The following is a 26,462-nucleotide window of genomic DNA, read 5'->3' as shown; positions in this document are numbered from 1 at the left end:
AACCTTCAAATATGAGTCTCAGTGGTTGCAATTCAGTAAGGGCATTTATATTGAAAGTGGTGACTCACACGAGATATTTTTATCAAGAACTTCCCGGGAATGAGTTTGCGGGGGGAGGTGAACCCCCCCTCCCCCATTCTACGTAACTCACGCCTCAGATTAATAAATATTGAGCTGGCGTATGAACGCTAATGCTTTGAAGTATGTGTGAGTCAGCGAGAGTATAAACGTGAGCCGACATAAGGCTAATAGTAATGCTGAAGTTGCGTAGATAGAACCATATATCGGCAAAGAAGTGTGGAGCTCACTCAGACTCCCTCATGAAATATATTAGGGGCGAAGCTCCTTAAGGCGGCACCCGTTCGTCCCTCGTAGTCGTCGTCGTCGTAGTAGCAGTAGTAGTAGTAGTAGTAGTAGTCCGTAACAAGTCTTACGCTTTGACCTCCAAGGTGGTGCCGGTGGGAGATTTTTCCTGTGCGTTGTTGAACAATAAAAAATTCGCAGCGTGCGCGTTAACTAAAAGCCGAATTCTTCTGTCTCTCATTCCCCATTAGCAGCCATCGGCATGTTCCAGTAGGAAACGTTAGTAGAAGTAGAAGTGTAAGTGTTAGCTAAAAGCCGATTTCTTCTGTCTCTCATTTCCATTAGCAGCCATTGTTTACCTCCAAGGTAGTGCCTGGTGAGATTTCTCCTGTGCGTGATTAAACAATAAAATTTTTTTCAAAACGCCGTTGATTGATGAAATAAACCAACGAAAGACGCCAGATGTTTTGTAAAAGCAAAACGAAAGAACGCCAGATGTTTCTAAAGCAAAACGAAAAGACGCCAGCTGCTTAACGAAAGACGCCAGATTTTTCTAAAGCAATGGTTTTCTAAACAATGAAAATTCACAGCGTACATGTAAAATTAAAGTGAGCTGCAAGTCGTCATAACTCATCGAACCTTTAGTATAAACGCGCCCGATCTCACGTCGGTGATGATGTACTGGGCAGAATTCACGGAAGATTCACGGTTTACCGATGAACCTCCGCAGCTTCGCCCACTCATCATCATTCACTCCGTGGATATGCTGTGATTTTTTTGCGCTTTAGGCTCACTCGGACTCAGACTCACTAAAACTTCCCTCTACCGGACTCAATCGGACTCAGACTCACTAAAATTTATCTGATCCGGACTCACTCGGACTCAAGCTCACCAAAATATTGCTTACCCGGACTCACTCAGTCTCGGACTCATGGCTCGATCTGAGCGAGTCTGAGTGAGCCAACTCATGAGTGAGTTTGCCGACCTATGTCACCGTGACGTCAGAGACTTCGACCACGTCCACTAGGGCCCACGTAGTTTCCAACCAGTAAAAATGAAGTAGATTGTCCTCTGAGGGGGCCAGAGAGTTTTAGGAAATTTAGTTGAGCCAATGTCACCAAATTACAAATACACTTTGAAATTCGTGACGTCACGAGTGGATATATCGGCGCGAAATTTAGAAAAAATTCACAGCATATCCACGGAGTGAATGATGATGAGTGGGCGAAGCTGCGGAGGTTCATCGGTAAACAGTGAATCTTCCGTGAATTCTGCCCAGTACATCATCACCGACGTGTGATCGGGCGCGTTTATACTAAAGGTTCGATGAGAGTTATGACGACTTGCAGCTCACTTTAATTTTAAATGTACGCTGTGAATTTTGATTGTTTAGAAAACCATTGCTTTCGAAAACATCTGGTGTCTTTCGTTAAGCAGCTGGCGTCTTTTCGTTTTGCTTTAGAAACATCTGGCGTTCTTTCGTTCTGCTTTTAGAAAACATCTGGCGTCTTTAGTTGGTTTATTTCATCAATCAACGGCGTTTTGAACAAAATTTTTATTGTTTAATCACGCACAGGAGAAATCTCACCAGGCACTACCTTGGAGGTAAACAATGGGTGCTAATGGGAATGAGAGACAGAAGAAATCGGCTTTTAGCTAACACTTACACTTCTACTTCTACTAACGTTTCCTACTGGAACATGCCAATGGCTGCTAATGGGGAATGAGAGACAGAAGAATTCGGCTTTTAGTTAACGCGCACGCTGCGAATGTTTTATTGTTCAACAACGCACAGGAGAAATCTCCTACCGGCACCACCTTGGAGGTCAAGATCTGGTACTAGCGTTACGACTGGTTACGCACTACGAGGGACGAACGGGTGCCGCTTTAAGGATCTTCGCCCCTAAAAAATAGTTGATCCCTTCGTCATAGGAATCGGTGTAACACGAAAGTGAAACGTGTCGTCACTGTAGTTGATTGTTTATAGTGCATTCGTATATGAGAGCTTTACAATGTCTATTGTTGTTTGGCAGATATAGCACCGCCTGATCTGGATGCACCCACGTTGACGCCTGGTGGCACATATCCGTGCCGACGACTAACGCCAATGATCATGATTAAACCACTGCGGTAGCTGAAGTTGGTCAAGATATACCTGGACACCGCATATGGTGAATCCCGCGCAAAGATGTCATCAACAAGCACATAGTAAACACTGATACTCGACATGCACTCCTTGAGCTAATTGCGGAGGCAACGAAGTTTTTTTTTTATTTTCGAGCCTAGTTGCACACATATCACCGCCCCGTTATAAAGGCGACGCTCATAACATCATCCATCCATCCATCCACCATCCATCCATCCATCCATCCATCCATTCATCCATACAGGAGCACTTTGAGAGGAAAGTGGGAAAGATAAAGGCACATTCATGTAGCCTCCGTTATGCGTTTGGCGGTAACTCAGTGGGCTAACCACCCGCCAGCCATCCTCGCGGACCGAGAGGTCATGGGTTCGACTCCTGTGAACGGAACTTTTTCTTTGCCATCTGATGGCGTTCATTTTCCTGACGTATTTCCGTGACGGAAGTACGTCATGAAAGTCTTGGTGGACCCCGGCATAAAACACTTTCGTGTTAAATGATACTTTGATCTTGATTTCTCCTCTATTTATTGTTTCACTTTGGTGTCCCTTCTTAGAAGCCCGGAGTGGACCCGCCCAGTCCACCGAGGCGCGGCCGCCGGTCGCCTCCGCTACTAAAGAAATAGTCCCACTCATGCACTCAGCAGTGTTCTCCGGCCATCTGGCTCATGACGCCAGTATGAAGTGCCTGCCCATCGGTGCAGGCTTGTGCTCATTCGCCTTTGAGGAGGGAATGCCGCGGATTTCTAAAGTTGTATCCGACTACAGCGCATGTTTTACGGCTAAAAGAGAGTCTATGTATGTATTTCTCCTCACGTGTCAACGTTTTCTTGGTGAAAATGAGAGGCTCGTGGTTGACATTGACGGCGTAGTAGTATGCCCGGATGTAGACGTAGTCGGTGCACTGGTCCGTCTTGTTCCAGATGTCACGCGTAATGTACTCGAATACGCAGATCAGGGTGAAGTTACCTGCGAAAAGAGCCGGATGCAGGTGTTGACGTCCGAACGATTTACAATACAGCATATCGTGGCACAGTATCAATGGCGTTTCCGTTCATTTCCTCCGAGATTAGCGAGATATTGATCTCGGAGGGAACGCAGCCAGACGATCGCATAGGCCAATTGAAATGCAAGGAGCGGGCGATCTTCGATTTGCCACTTCGAGCTGTCCGCGCGTGTCCGCCGGCCCTGTATAGATACGCAAGAGGTACGCCACCGCCTATCGGGTGGTAGCATTCCCTAGGGTATATCTGGGCACTCCGGGGTGACAAATCGAATACACCTTGTGGCCAATGTGTGTCCTTGCAAGCGATCACAAAAGTTGCGCTTTGTAATGAGAACCTATTTCGAAAGTAGCGTTAGCAGACGCTTACATATGGATTCATCAATCTTCAACAGCGCGACCTAATGTCATTCGGAATTCTCTTACGGTACGTTCTACGTATGTCCTCGGCATGCACGTTTCAACGGCTTCAAAACGTCGCGCTTACAATATTTGACAACAAAATGCGGGTTTGGCAAATTTATGTCCACAATAGCCGCCATCTTTCTTTTATTTCAACACGTCGTTCTTGATTTCGACGGGGTCTTTTGAGACGACGCGACTTCTCTACCAGCTCCATCAGAATCGAAACGAGACATCTTCGTAAACAATTTAGAGGTCAACAACGAATGCTGGAACTAGTCAGTAATGCTTTGAACAGAAAGATCTTATCTAAATGGATGCAGAAATGCATTTTCCCCCCTCGACTACTTCATTTTGAGTGCTAAATAAACGTCCGCTACTTCAAGACTATTCCTGGCAAGACTGAGCGCATTCTTTGGTGCGCGCACGATGATGCTCTTGCTGGCCGTCTGCTCGTTGCCTCCGAGATTAGCTCCAGCAGCGCGTCGTTGCGCGCTGGCGGAGCTAATCGCGGAGGCGACGGTCTCCTGCAGCTTGCATGCCAGTGATGCCGCCAAGGCGGCTCCACCGTCTCGTTACATGCTTCCCGAGTGCCATCTTCTGGCACCTCCGGGGCAACGTGGCGCGCCGTTTCGTCCAATTATCTTAGCACCGGGGCGCCCAGGCGCTACTTTGATTGGACGAAACGGTGCACCAGGGTGCCCCGGTGCGCACCAGTGCGATTCTATAAGGATACCATATATTACAGCGTTCACGTATTGACCTGGGCCTCCTGCTATACAGATTGAATGCGACTATTTATCAGCATGTTCTTACGAAGTGGCTTCCCCGGTCGAGACGCTGAAATACAAAGGAAAAAAAAGTGGCAGTTACGCGGCAATTTCTACAGGAATGCCTTACCATTACGTCGAAACCCATACAGCTTCACATCCACTTTTAGGACTTCCGCTACATCAATACAATATTCTCTCTTCCCTTCCCACACACTTCTATTGCGAAAGAAGATTATTTAGATTTGACGTGAATGTCGAAGTACTACAGGTGACAAGAGCGATGCTGTAGAAAAGACCGCCGTCCTGTCGTTTTTGACGTCCCGTCTTTCCATCGCTATGGCGTCGTTTATAGCGAAGAACCAACTGGCCCAAAAAACTTTACTCGGCAATTTACACAGTGGTTTATGCTCTGTGGTTTATATTTTAAGCTTCTTGGTTTATATAGACAGCAAAAGAACAAGAAAAAATTTTCAATCGCGACGCGCCCCTGTAAACGCACATCATAGCGAGCGCGGATAAGAGAGGAGTGGTACGGTTTACCGATTATTATGTTCAACTTACTGTAGGCGTGCGGCGTGGTCGGCGTCACAGATGTAGTGGACCGAGTTAATGGGCTTGTCTCTGGAGCGCGCCTCGTAGTCCGGCTTGGAGTCGGCCTTAATGAATAGATAACAATTTTATGGGGTTAGTGCACCAAACCCACGATATGATTAAGAGCCAAATCATAGCAGGGGGCACTCCGGATTAAAGTCAACCGCATGGGTTTCATAAAAGTGCACTTGTATCTAAGTACACGGATGTTCTTTGCATTTCGCCCCCATCGAAATGCGACCGCGGTGGCCGGGGAATCGAACCCGCGTCCTCGAGCTAAGCAGCGCGACACCTTACTAGCTAAGCTACCTGTCTTCTATCTGACCAAGAAGATCAGGTGGGCGCTCCGTGGCATGCGATTGCCACTGTGCGCCCAGGTACCCGCACGCCCCTGTCGTCATTGTCACCCCCGATGGGGACAACATAAAGTGTCGTTGGGAGACAGGCATGAAGGTGTACACATGCACAATGCTAAGGAAATCAGTTGATGCCTCGACAATTACAAGTGTGCGTTTCGAAACGTCGGCTCCCACGAGAGCCCTGTTTAAGGATTTTTCATTATCATGTGATGTGGTACGATGTGTCTGCTATCTCGGCAAACACCTGACCGAAGCCGTCCGAGAGGACTTGCGACTTGCTTATCTACCTAGGCTGTAAGTGGACGTGATTTAAGAGACATGAATTGAAAACAGGATGTGAATCAAGGGACCAGAGACACGAAGCATAAGTGCAACGTAAGACCTGAAACGAGCCACCGGAAGCCATTTGCGTTATTAGAAGTTAACGGTATCGTCCCGTAAATCAAAACCAGTAGAGGTTCAGACCAAGGAGGTTTTAAAAAATGCCTTTTAAACCTCCTTGGTTCAGACCATGGAGGGTGCTATTTTGGACGCAGTCAAATCCCAGCATGCTGTCAATTCTGCCATTGGTCAACCCTGATTGGCCCCGAGGGCTGCTGCGGCTGCTCTGACTAGCTTTAAAGGTGGCCATTACAGAATTTGACAATATGGCGGAATTCGACCGTGTCCAGAATAACACCCAGAGTTTCCTGCAAAGTTTACTAGAGGGTACTGTGGGGCTGCAATCGTTCAGCCACCATGGGGATCATGGGTAGTACATAGATTCGCCTATAGACTTCGTGCATGCGGCTTCGAACGCGCTTGTGGATTTGTTAATTGTTGTTTTGTCCTTTTGTTTCGGATAAAAATACTTTTCGTTGCGAGGCTCGTGAGCTGATGCCAATTGGTGAGCCTAAAAGGATAAAGATGGTGAAGTGGGACTGCTAAACTCTTGCTGAACTTTGTCGTGCGACAAAGCGGCTGCAAGCCATACACAGCCGAAAGAACGAAGCTTAAGCAAATACATGAACTACAGTCATTCCCATGCTGGCTGAAGTGTCATGAGTTGCAGCTTCCGTAGACACATGTACCACATTTCTCTGTGGTTCAGATAGGAAGCTTGGTTTTTAAGGGGGTGAAGTGCGGGGCAAGCAGACACACCTCGACGCCGGTGATGAAAATGTCGCAGGGCCTATGGATGGTGTCCTCACTGGGGAGGACGCCGTCGCCGGATTCCATGGTGGGCTCACAGGGCGTCCGGACGTGCTATGGGGCCGATAACCTGGCGTTGTCGCTTTGGACCCGGGAATAGCAGGTGAAGGACCGCCAGGACGCGCCGTTGGTTGACCGCCAGGGCGTCTGGACGAGGGAACGCCAGGACGTGCGGTTGGTTGACCTCCAGGGCGTATGGTCGAAGGAGCGCCAGGACGGGCTGTTGGTTGACCTCCAGGGCGTCCGGTCGACGGAGCTCCAGGACGTGCCGTTGGTTGACCTCCAGGGCGTGCGGTCGACGGAGCTCCAGGACGTGCCGTTGGTTCACCCCCAGGGCGTCCGGTCGAAGGAGCGCCAGGACGTGCCGTTGGTTGACCTCCAGGGCGTCCGGTTGAAGGAGCGCCAGGACGTGCCGTTGGTTGACCTCCAGGGCGTCCGGTAGAAGGAGCACCAGGACGTGCCGTTGGTCGACCTCTAGGGCGTCCGGTCGAAGGAGCGCCAGGACGTGCCGTTGGTTGACCTCCAGGGCGTCCGGTCGAAGGTGCGCCAGGACGTGCCGTTGGTTGACCTCCAGGGCGTCCGGTCGAAGGAACGCCAGGACGTGCCGTTGGTTGACCTCCAGGGCGTCCGGTCGAAGGAGCTCCAGGACGTGCCGTTGGTTGACCTCCAGGGCGTCCGGGCGAAGGAACGCCAGGACGTCCCGTTGGTTTACCGCCAGGTGGTACAGGCAAAGTGGGGCCTGAATGTCCGGGCGTGGAAATGCCAGGCGTTACCTGTGGAGACACACCGGGCATTCCTTGAGAAGGGCCGTACAGCTTGTCCTCGTGGCAAAACCACCGGACGTACGCAAAATTATGAATTTTGCCAACCGGAAGACATATTCGCAATTTAGCGTTAAAATTTTACGTGAGCTGCCTAATCAGTTTTCGATAGCAGCTAGAACTATCTGTGGAAAATCTCTAGTGTAATACTCCGCTCCTGGTGATGTTAAATTGATGGTAATAATTAATTACTGATGTAGCGTTTTACCTTCCTAGACACTTCTTGCTTCTGTTGTCATGTATGAAACTTACTGCTTGATATCTTAAAACGCCAATACATTCGCGGCAGGTCCGTCAAGCAGTAGGCCCTGTCGTTTAGCTTTACCGCGATTTCCTTCGTATTGCGGAGGAAAAGAAATAAAGCACTTCTACATTGGAAGGACTGCCAGGTGTTCCGGGAGCGGAGCTACGCGGCTCGCCACGAGTGGGACTACCAGGTCCTGCGGGAGTGGGACTACCACGTATTCCGTGAGAGGGTCTGTCAATCCCTCCATTAGAGGGACTGTCAGGTTGTCGGTGAGAGGGCCTATCAGGTCGTCCGTGAGAGGGATTGTCAGGAGTGGGACATTGCCGTTAGAGGAACGAACTGGGTATTTCTGGTAGTAGTCTATCGCAAATGTTTTAGCAATATCGCCGGCAAGCACAGCATGATTATTCAAAGAACTATCGATATTATAATCGAGGGTTGGGGCTCCGCGAAACCAATCCTGAAAAAAAAAAAAAAAAAACGCGTTTTTTGGAGGCACACTATGTTCCATGACTGCGGCCCCTTCTGTTTTGCGGTATGCTTCACCGCATAACAATTATGCATTTCGTAGGAGCTGACTTAAGTTTCCCCTTCTCCGTGAGATGTCTGTAAAGAGCACTGATTTTTGGGCTAGTTGATTTTCCCTCACCGATCACTTAAGCGCGCGCAAAGAAGGACAAAGGGAGGTGCAAGCGCTTGTGTTGTCATTACCTCCCTTAGTCCTTGTTTGCGCGCGCTTATGTGATCGGGGCTGTAAAGATTTTGTTGCACTTTTCTACGACATATGCACGCGAGCATACTTTTTCTAGGATTGCATGTTTGAAGAGCAAACACAGCTATAAACAGGTTGAATGGGACTACAGGCCATATAAATTATTGACAAGCTGTCGAGCTTTTATCTCACTGCAAGGGGTCCCTCATCACTTCCACCGGTCCACATGGTGTCCACGAAACATCCGTGGCCGAGAACCACTGCTTTACATTATCGATAGTTAAGAAAAGTGTGGATGCTATTGGCAGTTGTTTACCGTTAGTTTTGCACCACTACGAGCAGGTCGTCCGTTAGAGTGACTACTCGTGAAGGCCCGTGTACTGTGCGATGTCAGTGAATGTTAAGGAGCACCAGATTGTCAAAATTTCCGGAGCCTTCTACCACGGCGTCCTTCATAATCATATCGTGGTTTTGGGACGTAAAACCCCAGATTTTATTCTTATATTATTATTATTATTATTATTATTATTATTATTATTATTATTATTATTATTATTATTATTATTATTATTATTATTATTATGTTATAGTGACAACAAGGTCGTCCGTGAGAATTAAGGACTTACATGTGGTCCGTCGGAGGGCGTGTCGCCAGATGGCCCGGTAGAGGGTTTGTCACGTTTTTTCCTTGTAGGCCGTCCGGGAGGTCCCCGCGATGGTCCGGTAGGAGTCGTGTCTGGAGTCTTTGTTGGTTTGGCTGCGAGTTGAAGCATCGCAACGGTAATGTTTACAAACGTCGTGAAGGCGAAGTTGGAGCAGCGACTGTCGTCGCTACATGGATCGATTGTCGCGAAACATTACTGCAGAGCAGGGGTCTCAAACTCGCGGCCCGAGGACCTTTCGCTAGCGGCCCGGCCCGCACATGACTGTCTCCGTCCCATTAAAAAAACTATTCTTAATAAGTACAGCCGCCCATTCTTTTTTAATCTGAACGCGTGAGCATCGACCGCCGAGTTGATAAGTGCCGTGCAACGGAGTGCAGCGGCGAAGTAAACCAGAATCGGCGCATGCGCGCTATAAGCTGCGCAGCTGTCGTCTGCTAAGCTTTTCCGGGAACCGGACACCAGCCCCGCTTCTTTTGAGCACCGCTATCATACTTTTATTTCTAGCATTTTTTTTCTTCTTTTCTGAACGCTGCCATCAAGTTATAAAGAAAAGGTCAAGTGGTAGCGCTTGAGATGAATGGGATGTGATTACACGCGTTGATTACACTCCGCGCGTATCAGCATTTTGCAGCGGCCTTCTTAACCCTGTGTAGCTTACAGCGCGCTCGTCGGGACGAGAGAAGAGCGAAAGCACTGAAAGCGTGCTACAAATCCCTGCAACTCCGCTCGTTCTTGACGGATTCGAGAAATTTTTCCGGCAATCTTCTCGTGCGCCAGTACACTCTGATGCCGCGGTCAATCGACGACTACTTGGAAAAGTGGTTCATGACCCCTTTATTAGCATGGTTATGGTCACGCAGGTTTTGGCGCAGGTGTCTGACGGCGGCCGAAGTCACCTAGCTGATTGCATGTTGGTGTACAGCGCGAGGAACGACGAAGACCGAAAGAACAGAAGGGACACGGACGAGCGCTGACTCGCAACTGAAAAGATTTATTGAAAACCACATGCAACCACATGTACGTAAAAGCAGAAAACATACAACACTGCGCAGAAGCGTGAAAAAACCGATGGAAAGAGTAACAGCGAATCACCTAACGGCACACGTGCTGAGAAGATATGCGAGCTCCCTGTCCGTAAGAGACAACGATGCCTCACTTACGCATGCGTCACCCATTCGGTTGATGTGAAAGGCCTCTATCACTTCTCTAGTGGTCTGGGAACTATGCTTTGACAATATCTTTGCATCGGCAAAGACAGGTGTGCAGCCACACGTGTTGCAATGCGATGCCAGATGCGAAGCGTTAGGATTTTTTAGCGAATTTTTGTGCTCTCTTAAGCGCACATTGATGCATCGGCCGCTTGGGCCCACGTATGACCGCCCACATGTAAGTGGGATCTGATACACAATGCCGCTCTTGCAGGGCACAAATGAGGAAACATGCTTAATTCCACAGTCACTTCTGTCCTTGTCATTTCGCTCCATTTTCTTCCGAACCATTGGGCAAATTCTTGAAAGTTTCTCAGGAGCTGAGAACACTGATTTTACCCCATACCTGCGGCCGACATTGCTCAAACCATGCGACATTTTATGTACGTACGGTAGTACTGCTACTGATTTGTACTCTTCTTGTTTTGACTTTTTTCTATTCAAAAGATCCGGACTTTTAACGAATTTTATTAGCTTTTCAGTGCACGTAGCAAGCACGTGAGTAGGGTACCCGGCAATTTCGAGCCTCTTAATCTGTGCTGTGAAGCTGTGCTCAATCCCGTGAGCACAAGACTTGGTTACAGCTGATCTTAAGGCCGAGTAAGCAATTCCATTTTTCACTACCTTTGAATGATTCGAGGAAAATGGAAGGAGTGGTTTCTGAGATCGCGGAAGGTAGCGCCAACAAACATGATTAGTCTCAAACGATAGGTTAAAATCCAAGAACTGTAAATTGTTTTCCTTTATAAGTTCAAGGGTGAACTTCAGGCCCTTACCGTTTTCTCTAAAAACTTTCAATATGTCCGTTGCCCTCCTATTATAGTTACTACACGGAAAAAACACCAGATAATCGTCGACATAACGAAACAACGTCCCTGCTAAATCCTTGAGGTGGCATTGGAGTTTTCTATTAACGCTGCTTAAGTATATGTCACTCAGAGCAGGAGCTACTCGGGAACCTATACAGACTCCACTTTTCTGTATGAGATCCCACTTACATGTGGGCGGTCATACGTGGGCCAAAGCGGCCGATGCATCAATGTGCGCTTAAGAGAGCACAAAAATTCGCTAAAAAATCCTAACGCTTCGCATCTGGCATCGCATTGCAACACGTGTGGCTGCACACCTGTCTTTGCCGATGCAAAGATATTGTCAAAGCATAGTTCCCAGACCACTAGAGAAGTGATAGAGGCCTTTCACATCAACCGAATGGGTGACGCATGCGTAAGTGAGGCATCGTTGTCTCTTACGGACAAGGAGCTCGCATATCTTCTCAGCACGTGTGCCGTTAGGTGATTCGCTGTTACTCTTTCCATGTGTTTTTTCACGCTTCTGCGCAGTGTTGTATGTTTTCTGCTTTTACGTACATGTGGTTGCATGTGGTTTTCAATAAATCTTTTCAGTTGCGAGTCAGCGCTCGTCCGTGTCCCTTCTGTTCTTTCGGTCTTCGTCGTTCCTCGCGCTGTACACCAACATGCCGCCGTACCAACTAGCCCAACTTTCAATACTGTCACCTAGCTGATGTTGCATTCCATGAACCGTTTACTTCCGATATTTGCGACCGGAAAGCCAAGGACCAAAGGCATGTCATTGTGAAAAGCATGTCATCGTTTCCTTTCAATTTTTTCTTTCACTGTGAAATATGTTGTCTTTTGGACTCTACCAACGGGGGATGGGGGAAGCTGCGATGAAGCAGCAACCCCCCACTCCCCCCCCCCCCCCCCCCCCACCACCAATGGGGAGCCCTGCGCACGCCTATGAATGCTCGTACGCTGCCAGCCCTTAGGTTAGCAGCTTACATGCAGACAGACGGAACGAAAAAAAAGAACTGCCGAAAGGGCCATGGAATACTATCGCATTTGAAAGAAAAGTTCGTCACTTACTGGCTGCGTCTGTCTTGTATGTTACGGTGCTCGAATCTGCAAAAGAAGAATATGACAGAAAAATTTGAGAGAGATACTAAGACCACAGGGAAGGCTAGCGGAGGACATTGCGGCGTCAAAATACGAATACTGTCCCGAGGAAAAATTTTTACCACGTGACGTCGAAGCAGGCACCTTGCTTTGCCATCACTTTTTTTTTCTTCTCTCGAATCGTGGACAACTTCGTCAGTAGGCACTGACGTACATGGATTGTCAGTCTTATTAGATAGCTTCCGATCGTGCGACATGTCAATCCAGTTCACAGACCACCGGAGGGTTCCGTATTGACTCCGTATAGAGACAGAATTTTCATTGCTCGTAGGAAGCCGCCTGTTTCTTTGACCGTGGACCGGTGTTGCGAGTAAGGTGGTACTAATACCGTCATTAGATGTATTAGTATCACTTTAGATTAGGGCGTCATTAGATGGCGCCACCATCGCTGCTGTGCACGTATACGTCATCAAGTGAACGCCGATGGGGCGAATGAGGAAATCTTACCGTCCTCATCATCAGTGTAGTCAGCTGAAAAAAGGAGGCGGAAGGCAAAGGTTGCGTTAGTGTTGCCTCTAACGAGAAGCGTACGCTACTTAATTTGATAAAATATAATTCCATAGCAACGTTATAGTTTTGAAGCAATAAGACGAAACTATATTGACAACATTTATCACATTGCCCGCACTTCTTAACTAAGAACCAAAGTCAGAGATCGCGATATCGCGTTTTAAAGGCGAAGCTTAAGCGTCCCCCAATTTTTTAATGCTCCCTTGCATAGTTGAAAACAAAGAACATTGCATGGGCACACTGCCCCCCACCTCCATCCACCGCAATGCATCAAGGATTTGCACCCCATAAGACACGTTCCTGCCGACGTCCATGGCACATTGAACTTTTTTTAAGGGGAGGAGATTTAAAGTAATAGAAAGTATCGACAGACTGAATACATCTTCCGCTGTCGGAAGATGTAAGCTTGATTTCATTTAAGTTAAACAGACCTCTCCAAATTTAGCTAGTTACTCTAAAGAAGAGACAGGAAATCATTTGGAGACAACTACAAACGAATACGTGCCCAACCCCTTTTTTTCTATCGCGCATTAAGCCCTCAGTTTACTCAAGCTGTCGTAAACTCTGCCGAAGAAAGGACGCAAACCTCTACCACAACCCTGAAACGCAGCTACTTAATAATCCCCAGGTTGCGCATACCACTACCTTTCGTCAGTGGGAGGCCACGCTGTTCAGCTCCGACCCAGAAACACAACTCTGGGCCACGGAGCGGGCAGAGGCGTCCGCCAGGGCCCAAGGTCTCCTGGTCGCGTGACCAACAGTGGACTCTAGCTCGCTGAACTTTTCCATGTACATACATGGTGCCAAATAAATGTTTCTCTTCCTCCTCCTCAGTAGGTTTCCTTGCAGCGCAAATAAAAGACAGGACAAATGTAGGGACACATGGATACACTGGGCGCTACCTTCCCACAATCTGTGGGTCCATGCCTGCCTACAGTTGTACCGTCTTTTTTAAATTTCTTTAGCAGAGTGCAGGGGCGTAGGCAGAAATCTTTTTCAGGGGTGACGGGGGGGGGGGGGGTCACTTATTTGATTTGAAGTGGGTGCCGGGCAGGTAGACGTGGCCGGGTGTCATTTTAGGCTCTGTATGCCACGGCAAAAATAAGTAAATAAATAAAAATTTCGGGGGCCGAGGGGTGCAGGGGCCCGGTGTGCCACCCCCTGGTTACGCCACTGGCAGAGCGTAACTTTGGGTGAGTTGGTTGCCCTGTCTTTTATTTGCGCGACGAGGAAACCTACTAAAGATGAGTTACCAGAGCAAGCCCGCATCGCATCCCTCGTGAACTTTATCTTCAGTTCGTTCGATGCCGAGTGAAATGATTTCTTCGTTCCCACGTATTTACAGATAGGTGTTCGCGAACGCAATGTTTTCTCTCACGTCCTAGCTGAGAGACAAGCGAATCTGTGACAAACTTATCAGTTCTTCCAGGGAAGCCGACTTACTGACAGAGAGACTGGAGATGAGAGATAGAAGGATAATCATGATTATCAGCAGGCACAGGATACAGCAGGCGACGATGGGGATGGCCTCGTCGGGATAGTCGTCGTCGCTGTCTTCATTCCTGGAAATGAGATAAAGAACGAGCGAATCACACGAGTGATGAGAGCTACATATAGTAGCCCTCATCAACTGATCGGCTGCAACCTAAGAAAATAATCATCCTGCGTTAATGCCGTTCTCGTGCAGGTCCTGGTGTAGTTCCAAATCCCATGCTAAATTCCGCGCTAATGTTGTTGTGTAGGTCTTCATGTAGTTCTAAGTCCTGCGCTTAATGCAGCACCACTATCGTGAAACCCTAGGAAGTGCGTAGCACGGGCAACCAAGCGATTGATTCCCTTCGAAATCGCACGCTTGTCGAAGAGGTGGCGCGCTCTATCGCGCGGCGCGAGGATCATCAGGACGTTTCAGAAGCGTGTTTCGCGATTATAGATATTGCGATTAATTCCTTGTTATTTCTGTAGTTTATATTGAACTGGTTTTGAGCATTACTAGCCTTGTTTTAGGCCTGTATAGACCACTGCGTGACCATGCGACGTGAGACAGTGGATGGACGACAAGCCGGGCCCCTAAAGTGCCACGCACTTAAAAATGTCAGTTCTGCCCACAGAACCGAGGCGCGCCTGCCCTTTCAGTGTGAAAGACATGTACTAGCTGGTTTCCGTTCAAACTGTACTTTTTTTCTCTGCTAATATGCAGACTACGCGTATTAAGAGCTCAAGGTTCGTCGTTACTACCTAAAACATTAAGTTTAGCTGGGCAGCGATGTCAGAATCCCCGACTAAATTTTAACAGAACGTTCAAGCTTCCTATCCGAAACCAGCGACGCAAACGTGTCTGTATGGGAAAGTCGGCTATCTGAAACACTCTAGAAGTACATGACGTCCCAAAAATTAGCAAGCGCGATTGGATGGAGCATTTACGCAAGTTCTCTTTGGGAGGGACAGCCATGGTTGTGGGCGGAGCTGGCATTTTATTCTGAGGTTGTAACTGTGTATAGGCCTTGGTCAGTTGTGAGCTCATGCACGACGCTTTTGTCATGTTTCTTGTATGCCATCCTCGTCGCCATTTGTGTTGCAGGCCGTGTAGGGGCCAACTTACGGCGTCGTGCTGATGATCTGGCTGCTCGTGTCCGTCGCATCGACGGCGCTTGCTGTAGATGTCGAGTCCATGGTGCTCGCCATAGATGTCGAATCCATGGTGCTTGCCATTGACGTCGCATCCATGGTGCTTTCTTCTGTGCCTGCAGTATGACGTAGAAAAAGCAAACTTTTTTTTTTAGCACACACCAAGCCCTGCGATAACATTTGATTTTACAGCAGAGCTGTTAAGCTTCACGTTAAGCCTGTTACAACCTAATCAAAAATGCCGGAGCTGGCATTTTAGGTTGTAACCGAGTATAAGCGGAATTGCCAGCCTACTAAATAGACGACGGGGACGCTATAGCTAAATTTCGGAGTGGTTTGTGAGTTGGGATAGCTTGAAGGTGACGACGTCATGGACACAGCTTCATAACGTGTACCGTTTCTCTAACATGGTGGCATTGATGACGTAAAGGCAGCCTAATTGCATTGCGGTTAACCTGCTTTAATACGATAACGATGCGGCCACGAAGTTATTGGCATCTGTGCGTCAATAAAAAAAAATCACAGCATATCCACGGAGTGAATGATGATGAGTGGGCGAAGCTGCGGAGGTTCATCGGTGAACCGTGAATCTTCCGTGAATTCTGCCCAGTACATCATCACTTACGTGAGATCGGGCGCGTTTATACTAAAGGTTCGATGAGTTATGACGACTTGCAGCGCACTTTATTTTACATGTACGCTGTGAATTTTCATTGTTTAGAAAACCATTGCTTTAGAAAACATCTGGCGTCTTTCGTTAAGCAGCTGGCGTCTTTTCGTTTTGCTTTAGAAACATCTGGCGTCTTTTCGTTTTGCTTTTAGAAAACATCTGGCGTCTTTCGTTGGTTTATTTCATCAATCAGCGGCGTTTTGAACAAATTTTTTATTGTTTAATCACGCACAGGAGAAATCTCACCAGGCACTACCTTGGAGGTAAACAATGGCTGCTAATGGGAATGAGAGACAGAAGAAGTCGGCTTTTAGCTAACACTTACACTTCTACTTCTACTAACGTTTCCTACTGGAACATGCCAATGGCTGCTAATGGGGAATGAGAGACAGAAGAATTCGGCTTTTAGTTAACGCGCACGCTGCGAATTTTTTAGTGTTCAACAACGCACAGGAAAAATCTCCCACCGGCACCACCTTGGAGGTCAAAGCGTAAGACTTGTTACGGACTACGACTACTACTACTACTACGACGACGACGACTACGAGGGACGAACGGGTGCCGCCTTAAGGAGCTTCGCCCCTAAAAGAATCTGCAAGTAACGTAACGATGACGTTAACGCGACATCACAAATGTTGCGTCTTCTAACTTGCGGTGCATCCACATGGCGGTTTTAGTGACGTCGGTGCATGTCATCTATAACTTAATGCATCACCCAATGTGAAGAAGACTTTCGCCTTCAGGTGTCAGAGAGTGCAACATGCTGCATAAAGAGAGAGACAGAAATAACTTTACCCCTTTAAAGGGAAAGGGGCTGCGAGAAGAAGGCGAGGGAGGTTATCCTACTCGCTGTAGGCCTCCTCCTCAGTATTGGCCGCGAGATCGAGCGGAGTCGCCGCCTGGCGGCTACTGACTGAAGCGCGCCAGTGTGGATTGCTCCATGCGTCGTCTGCTAGCCGCGTTGTGTTTGCATGTGCGCGTACGTCATGCAGAGCCTCAAAAGGCGGTTTGTTCCGTTGCGTTGGTGCAACTTTAACCGCTCGTACGTATGCCTAACAACATGTAAAGAAGCATTTGGCTTTGATCGGCTGTATATGTACTGTAATAAGATCAGTGAGTGCACTTGTCGAGAGTGCTGTGTGTGTTACCGTCCGTTCACGAGAGTCATATCAGTGTAGGTGCCGCTCTGTGGTTCAAGCGCATTGCAAAGTGCACTTGGCGTTGTCCTAAAGATCAGAAATATTAAATCTCATGTGAATATAGCCTTTTAGCGGCTCGGTGGTTAAAAAAAAGGCTCTCATGCACTTGCGCGTTGTGATTAGGTGTATGACTTCGGGACTGTCGTTTATAGGTTACGCGACGAGCTTTAGTTGCGTACGGTCCTGGTCCCACTGCAGAGAAATATTTCTGTCAAGTCACGTCTGACACTTCGGTACTTAAATTGTCCCCTAAACAGAACAGAAAATGGAATGACACGGAAATCGCAAAACTGAGTTGCCTTGCGCAATTATAACTTGTGGCGAAATGTATACAAAGACACCCGTGTACTTGCGAGGATCGCTTATGCCTGTCAAATTTGCGCTGTGGCAAGTTCAGTGTCGGAAGTGCGTCAGGCCTCAATCTCTTCCGCGAAAACCCTTAAAAAAAGAGAGCGAGCGAGAAAAATATATTCATCACGATCAGCAGTGGCGATAAACTCGCTCGCGCATTTTCATCGCTTACATGGCGTGTGAGGGCTCATAAAACGATACCCTTTACTATGCACCAGATCATGCATACACACTTGCCGCGTTTCGGTGCACGTTTTTGCCCTGTGGAATACTGAGAACTGTTCTCGCGGCCGTGTAAACACAATGGAACATGCGCGAACTACAAAAGGGCTCGGGGACTCTCGTTTAAACAGACTCATAGCCAAGCGCGAACAAACTTTGCATTCACAGCGCAGACGGTACATGAATGACAAAGAATAAGTTCCATGAATTAATTCTCTTCTTTCTCGATTGATTCTCACTTAATTTTCCTGCGGAAGTGTAGGAAAATTAAAGCACAGCGAAGCTTCCCCGAGCGTTCGCTTACTGCGACCGTCTTCACGCTCGTAGTACACAGCAGCAACAAGCATATAAATGCACACATTAGCGAAGTTATCGCTGACTACTCACCATTCTTTCTCGTCTGCGAACGCGAATGCACCGCCGTCGAAGTGCTTGCTGCACACCATCGCGTACTTGGAAGGCGTCCTGCCGTTACGAAGCCTAACGAGCCACAGTCGGCGACGTTCCGCGTCGGTGGGATAAAAATGGAAGCTCATTCCTGGATCTGTGCAGTATGTGCGGCATTGTGGCACCGAACAAAACCTCACCATCGATAACGAAGAGTTTTCTGCGGGTACGGAACACAAAATCACGATGTGAAAACAGAAGCCCCGTGCACTTCTACACACACCACACGAAACCAGTATCCACACTAGCGGGGTGACGGTGCTGCCACCTACAGGTCGATCTCGCCGCGAATAGCCTCCTGAAGTTTCGGAGTCGTAGCTGCGCATGCCAGCCTCCCACAGCTCCCGACTAAGTTCAACATCATCATCAACCTGACTACGCCCAGTGCAAGGCAAAGGCATCTCCCATTTGAAAGTGCGTATGCTTGGGCATGTTGGTAATTCATGTTTCACTTTTAAAGACGATAGCAGGCTAGTGAAAGAAACCCACGTGACCGGTATGGCAAATTGAGGCGCCATCTATTGACTGGGATCAGAGTTAAAATCTGCGTTCCGTCTCTTTCCTCCCAACTCTCTTCAACCCCCTCTCTGGTGGGATCAACTCCCTCTCCTCCGGGAGGCGCGCTTTCCGCCGCCTTGCTGGCGCCGTCGACTTTGAAATCCGTTAGAAAGTTTCGTGTCTGGCGTTGGTAAGGCATGTATTAGCCGTCGCGCGTCCGTTTCATGGTGCTCGCTCGCTGTGTGCTTGTGCGACGCGATGTTTTACGACTCGCGCTGTTCGTGCATAGTGCTTTGTTGCTCGAATACTTCCAGAACAAGTCCCGGAATATATGTGCCGGCCCCCAAAAGAACGACAGGTGAGCGTGCCCTTTGAGTCGCGGTCTTCATTGTGTCAATGTGAATTCACGTCCATACCGAGTAGCTGTTCTCTGCAGTGGGGCTTCAGTTAATGTTTTCAAAAATGACTGATTTGAAAAGGGCACGATGCTGCGTTTAAATCGTTATACGAACAAGCAGCGGACATGAAGCCCATGCAACGTAACTATAGTTACAGGTTTACAACTCTCACAGAACCGCGTGTTTGAGTGTGTGCTTTGCATTTGTCTCCAGTTAATTACTCGCCATCGCCTATAACCACGTTTGTGAGACATTAGGTAGATGTATGAAAACTTGTGCTGCTCTGAGACGAACAAACGAGTTAACTTTTGCACGAGTCGACGGCGCTCTTTATCTGATTGAAACTTGCCCTTTTCTTCAGGGTGTATTTCGGAAAGCAACACAGCTGATCGGGGCGCCCCGAGAAAAGCTGAAGAATTGCAGAATCGGCGCACTTCAAGAAGAGATGCCATGAATCATCCGATATCGAGTCGTTCATTTTCTCCGCATTTATCATCACTAGTTATATGAAAATCAACGTTTTTGGAAATGTAGTCAATAAAGTGCGGTCAGTATTAGTTGTGTTATATGTGGAGTTCATTTTGACATCTTTAAAATGATATTTACGTTATTATTCTATTTTTAGGTATTTCAACTGCTTTCATTGTTTTTGCATTCCAGGAATGTTCAATTTTGTTATGATAATTTAGTGCAATATCGTGCGCATATATCAGAAGCTGTTCTGCACTTTTGTCAGTATAAAAATTGTCTTTTTGAATATGTGCCCTAGTGTTATGTTCTTTTTTTTATTCCACTGTTCTTTAAGTTCTTAACTTTGCCGAGAACTTTCGTGTTGTTTAGTGATCATGAACACGTGTATGTTAATCTCCTGTTGATAACTTTGTTAATCTCCTGAGCCTGTATCGCACCACATTTGATGAAAGTGTTGATTTTTGGAAACGAGGAGAATAAAACGAGACCAAAGATATTTTGTGTTGTGAGTGCAATTCATTCTTTTGCGTTCTGGCACATGCTGCACGACTGCAGTGTTTGCAGAATGCCTGATTGCAAATTGCGCACATTCAAACGAGCAACGAACGCGCGGCGCAGTACGCGCAGCGGATGCAAAAAAAAAAAAAAGCGCCCGGCGCGCTGCACGGCGCAGCACGCGGACGAGGGGGTCATAAAAGAAAGGGAGAGGGAGACCGCGCACGCAAACAAAACAAAAAGAAAAAAATCCGGCAGGGGGCTAGGAGAGAAGGTGCGGCTGGTGTTAGTGTTGCCATGACGACGCATACCATGTGCGCCGCCATTCTGCCGTTCGAGTCTCTGAATCCCAGCCGCCAGGATGGTAACTGACGGGACGTTTGGCGCTGCCAGCGCTGACGTCATGAATTAAGGCGTCCTATGGGAGGTATACAGAGTAACCTCCCCCTGACGATAGTCTTTCTTGGGGAACTTAAACGCAGAAATTTTGGTCTGTCTTTCTGTTTGTCGGCACGTCCCTCGATTCAGCCACTCGGCCAAAGTTGAACCACTTGCCCAAGGGCCAGCCATCGTGAACGGCTGGCTAGGTTCATACTTGTGTACATTGTTGATCAAAAAGCAAACATTACGCATGTCTGAGGCGCAACATCACTAGGTAAGTATTAGGTGGTGTGTTCCTTTAATAGAAAATACATAGATACGTAATTCTAGAGACCCTAGTTTCTTAAGCTGCGCTGAAAATGCGACTGAAACTTGGCTTCCTACGTGCCCTCTGCACGAGCTCATTGTTGTGTTTCGGTTTCGGTTCAGTATTGCACTGTACGAATGCCATGGGGCGCCGCTCTGGCATTCCTGCTTTACCCAGGCCCCAGGCTGCCCAGGCGACGTGAATATAAAAGAGTGTGTGGAGAGTACTCGTTGAGTGCGGACGTTTCTTCTGCTTCGGCGCTTCGCGCCAAACCGCGTGTTCGGGCTGGCTGGCGTCCCCGCCGGTCGCGTTGGTCACCGCCGGTCTTCGCCTGCTGCTGCGCCGGGACTACGAGCCCGCAACACAGCATTCACGTTTCCCGACGTATTGCCAGATGGCGTTCATATCTCACGCAACGCCTCTTCTATCGTCTTTAGACGACATTTGCAGCGAAGCACGCAGATACGCGGCCAATTTTTGAGCGCGCAAGAGAACAAGGACGAAAAACGACACGGGCACAGCGCTGACTTCCAACATATGCTTTATTTTCTGCAGTGGTATATATATATATATATATATATATATATATATATATATACAACAGAAAGCAACGCACGCAGGCGCATACGGGAAGACTTCATGTAAAACCACAAATAAGTATGCGTGATAAGAGTCAAACAAATCGATACCGGATTTTTCCTTTACAAGATCAAGAGGTCATTCCTGCATGTCCTTCAATTGACCTGACAAAAAAAAAGACTTTCTAAGCAAGGCCCACAGGGTGACTCGACGGTAGTGACATTCAGTAATGACCTCTTGATCTTGTAAAGGAAAAATCCGGTATCGGTTTGTTTGACTGCTTATCACGCATACTTATTCGTGGTTTTACATGAAGTCTTCCCGTACAATGCGCCTGCGTGCGTTGCTTTCTGTTGTATATATATATATATATATATATATATATATATATATATATATATATATATATATATATATATATATATATATATATATCTACCACTGTAGAAAATAAAGCTTATGTTGGAAGTCAGCGCTGTGTCCGCGTCGTTTTTCGTCCGTAAGAAGCTTGGCGAGCAAGCTCCTAAAACAAATTCCTAACCCTGCATATCTGGACACATATAGGGACCCTAACTCCAATTGCACTGTATTGGGTTCTCATGCCAACCTAAATCACGTGCTCTGGGGATGCACCGCTTCCGATCCCCCAGTAATCAAGAATGGTGGTTCGAACACATCATGTGCCAAGACCCGAGACTTCAGCTACTGGCCGTCCGGAGGGCCCGCGAGAGGGCTGGCAGGCTTGGCCTGCTGGTCCCCTCGTGGACCTAGCCGGGACGCTTCGGCGTAGAGGAGTTCGGTGTTTATTGTGGACAAATAAACGTTATTTTCTCTCTCTCTCTCTCTGCAGACTTCTTCGTAGAAAGCCTTTTCAGTCATGACTTTTTCCGATCTAGTAAACAAATTCACGGGCTTTTGAGAAAAGATCTATCGGTACATACTGGTGAATAGCGGAGAGCCAGTGGCCTACTACAAAGCGGTTCGAGGCTGCGCACCTTCACTCATAATGGCGTCGTCGTTCCAAACTTGTCGGGATCTTGGCCAGCCGTGAACCGTCCTCCAGGACTGGACGCTTCTTCTTCTGTGACCACGCGCTTGCACGCGTCCGTCGTGCTTGTTAATTATGATATCATCATCATTCAAGATATGACACGCGCACCCACAGGAGGCTCGAATGGCGGGTAATGGTGATGATGATCATAAAACATTCTTCATGGTGTGTACCCACGAAGGGGGACGATGTGCAACCAACTAGATCAGGCAAGCACTATCATCATCAGCATCGGTCGATTTCATATCCACATGTCCTCTGCAGGACAGCTCCACCTCGTCCTGCGCCAGCCGATTCAATTTTATGCTTCCGAATTTTTTTTACCTTCCTCCCTCCGCCTAATCCTTGCCTCCTTGGCCGCGCTTCCAATTTCTTGATATCCATTCCAACTTTCCAAATGACCATCTGTTATCTGTTCTTTTGTTGACATGCAGTGCCCAGGTCCATTTTCCCCCCTTTCGGTATAACTACTAGGATAACGGTTATACCACTGCTTGATCTCCGATCTACTGCGCTGTCTTCGCGGTTATGACTGCCACTTTTCGTTCCATTGCACGCTGGATGGTTCTTAAATTTTTTTCTAGTTTCTTTTATTAACATCGAAGCTGTTGTAGATCGCCGTAGTTTGTGCGATGTTGCAAAAAAAGAACCACAGGTGGGCATACGTCACAGAAAATCGACAAGCCCAACTTCCGAGTACAGCAGGCCCGAGTGTTAGACAAAAACTCTGCTCGGCGGAGTGGAGCACGTGAAAGATGCGAGAGGGAGACCAAGAAAGATAGAAAGAAATAGAAGGAAAGCAAAAAAAAAGTAGAGAGAGAAGAACAAAAAATAGACAGAAAGAAGCAGAGAGAGAGAAGGAGATAGAAAACAGAAACGAAAAAGAGAAAAAAAGAACAGTGAGTAAAACAGAAAAAAAGAGAAATAAAGAGAAACAAATAAAGAAAGAGAACGAAGCAGAGAGAGAAAGAAAGGGAAGAAACGGAAATAACGATAGAAAGCGCAAGAAAGAGAAAGAAATAGATAGATAGAAACAGATACAAAAAAGGGATACAAGAAACAGAGAGAAAGAAAGAAAGAGAAGAAAGAGAGAAACAAATGAAGACAAACAAGGAAGGCCACCCAGCCGCGCTCTTCCTTCAGGCTTGGCACCACTTGTGCGAAGCCGGCGTAATTTTATCCATGTTTCTGTTCCATACGTTAGGTTTTATACGGGATAAGCTGAACGAGTTTAAACCGTAGCGCACGAAAACACAGCAGAAGAAGAAAGGGGATGCACACTCGGAATGCAGTGTTTCATTTGAAAACAAGAAAGCTATATAGGCGAATCCCTGCAGATTAACGCCTGCCTTTTTTTTGCCCCAAACCTATTAAATGCATAAATAAAGAATAAAGGAAAAAGAAGAAAGAAAAACGCATGCTTCAGTGACCAATCGTGGTCCTCCTCTGCGTGCATTCAGTGCTCATTTGTTGCCTTTTAAAAATAAACGGCACGCTTCCTGTGAGTCGGAGATGATAATGGTCTGTGGTTCCTCCCTTCGTTCTTGCTCTTTGATCGCAAGGGTAATTGCAAAGCATTCCGCCTTGGCGATCGAGGACGTGTACAGGGATGCACATGTCATCATTCTGTTGTCGCTGCTGAGGACTGTTGCAACGGACCGTTTGAAGTTATATGCGGAAGCGTCCACATACAAAACATTTGTTTTGTTTTTTAATGTTTTACGGAGCCATCGCACTCTCTCCTCTCTGCGCTTTTTGTTTGTATTTACGTCCATGTTCTTGGGCAGGGGAGCGATCGAGATCTTGCCGCGGACGGGTTCCGGGATGTCTAGAAGAACCTCGTCCAGGTTCTGGGGGTACGGTGGGAAGCCCACCCTAGCGAGTATCTCTCGCCCGGCTTTCGTCTGACTAAAAGCCGCCTCCCGATAAAGCTAAGTAAATTCCTAGGCGGGAGATTGAAAAACAACTACAGGCTGATCTGGTGTCCAGGACACACAGGCCTGGAGGGAAACGAGAGTGCAGACGCTCTTGCTCGAGGGCTCACGAACCGAGCAGAGCCTCGACCGCACTTTCAATCCCCTCAAACACTTCAGGAGAATACTAACGAGGAGGACAACGACCCATCCAGAATGGCCCCTCGCGAAATTCTGGCTCACCAGCGAGGCACTCGACAAAAATACAGCGCCCCCCACAAATCATTAGAAGGGGAGGACGCGATTGACCTCCGTAGGATTCAAACGGGGGTCTTTCCCAATCTACAAAGATTGAACAAAATTTTCCCAACGCTGTATGGGAACGCCTGTCCGTGGTGTGGCGGCTCGCCATCTCTATATCACATCTCGTGGAGATGCCTAAACCGACCACCAACTTTAGATGTCTTTTTAGGCCAGTACAACCTATCTAATACTTTCGAGCAATGGGAGGCCCAGCTCGCCAGCTCTGACCCAGAGGTACAGCTTGCGCTTCTGGGTCACGTCAGGCAGGCAGCAGTAGCCAGTGGAGCCCTGGACTTGGGGCCCCACCCATCGAGCTCATGACCCCTTATCCCAACCCTTATAAATAAAGTTGTACTACTACTACTACTATTTGTTGCCTCTCTCTGGCGCACGCTACCTTGCACTCAGTGCAGGGTAGCAAACCGGACGCTCGCCTTGCTCTCGTTCTCTTTAACTGGCGCATGACGGCATGCATTCGCCTCGTATGGACTCGGAGGGCTTCCACGATGGAGTGGTCCATTCGGAGGAGAGTTTATTCATCAAATACACGCATATAAAAATATTACAAATTCCGGGGTTTTAGTCTGGGATTTTCTTTTTACGATCCTATAGCCTAAAGGCAGGTGGGTACACCGTCACGAAATGCAACACTTGCACGCATAATGAGTCAATCTTTCGTCAGGCGTTCTTGTCTTTCTCGTGTGAGATGTCTTACTGGAGCGATCGCAAGAGTGCCTCTCTAGAATAAGAATACAACGATGGTTCCCACACTCTAGAATCCTGGGAGGCCCTGCTCCGCAACCCAGACCCCAACGTCCAGCGGGACCTCATCAGTCAAGCCCTTGCTGCTGCCGTGTCTCAAGGGATTCCGGCCGACGGCTGACGTCATTGCCTGATTCAGTCAATGCTTGACGTCGTTGACTGATTTTAAAAATAAAGTTTTTTCTCTCTCCCTCTCGATACACCAGGAATGTACAGATGCTCTTTCGCCCGTCTTTTTTTCTTAGTGTATTGCGGCTTGTTATTCCGTGAAACATGCACCAGCTATCAAGTTTTAGTGATGCATAATTGATACTACCCCCCCCCCCCCCTCCCGCCTGAAGCTCTCTCCACCTCACGCGGTGAGATTTCTGTACGTCACTGCCTACGGTATCAGCCACCTTTGACCAAGCCACATTGTCACGTGATGACGGCATGACGACGTCGCATATTTTGGCGATCTGTGACGTGGCGTAACACACGAGATTATCCTGACGTGGTATGCGATCACGTGACCTTTTGGAGCGTTCGTGTTGCGCCGCCGCCAACGGTCACTTTTCAGTTTAATGAAGGGTTTCGCCTTAAAACTGTTTTATGTTAATTACCATTACACGGCGTCACATTCTTCTCGTCCTTCTCGGACTCAATCTCGAACCAAGCGAGCAGGCAGGGAGGTTCCCATGCAATCTACGGCAAACTTGTATAGAATCTGCTAACCGCTGTGCAGCATCCGGTGTTGCCAAGCTTTTAAGAAAAGCCGAATAAATATTTTATGACATTCAATCGCGAATCAGCGCCGTTCACTCAAGAAGCGCAAATGAGAGCGTCCGCTGGACACGTCGAAATTCCCAAGACGTTTCCTTCCTTCAATACGATCGGCGTCTGGGGCGCCT

General features: G+C 47.8%; 2 protein-coding genes across 2 annotated transcripts in view; both read right to left on the bottom strand.

The window, feature by feature from the left end:
* Positions 1-26,462, bottom strand: part of LOC119399111 (uncharacterized) — a 65,006-nt gene that overhangs the window by 9,264 nt on the left and 29,280 nt on the right. The gene's annotated exons all lie outside the window — the stretch shown is intronic.
* LOC119399108 (uncharacterized) overlaps positions 15,505-26,462 on the bottom strand; it is a 61,474-nt gene continuing 50,516 nt past the window's right edge. The window contains exon 13 of the mRNA XM_049417536.1: positions 15,505-15,641. The gene's annotated coding sequence lies outside the window, so the exon portion shown is untranslated. The remainder of the gene's footprint in view (positions 15,642-26,462) is intronic.

Source organism: Rhipicephalus sanguineus, chromosome 7 (genome assembly GCF_013339695.2).
Source record: "Rhipicephalus sanguineus isolate Rsan-2018 chromosome 7, BIME_Rsan_1.4, whole genome shotgun sequence".
NCBI lineage: Eukaryota > Metazoa > Arthropoda > Arachnida > Ixodida > Ixodidae > Rhipicephalus > Rhipicephalus sanguineus.
This window is presented reverse-complemented; position numbering and strand designations above follow the sequence as displayed.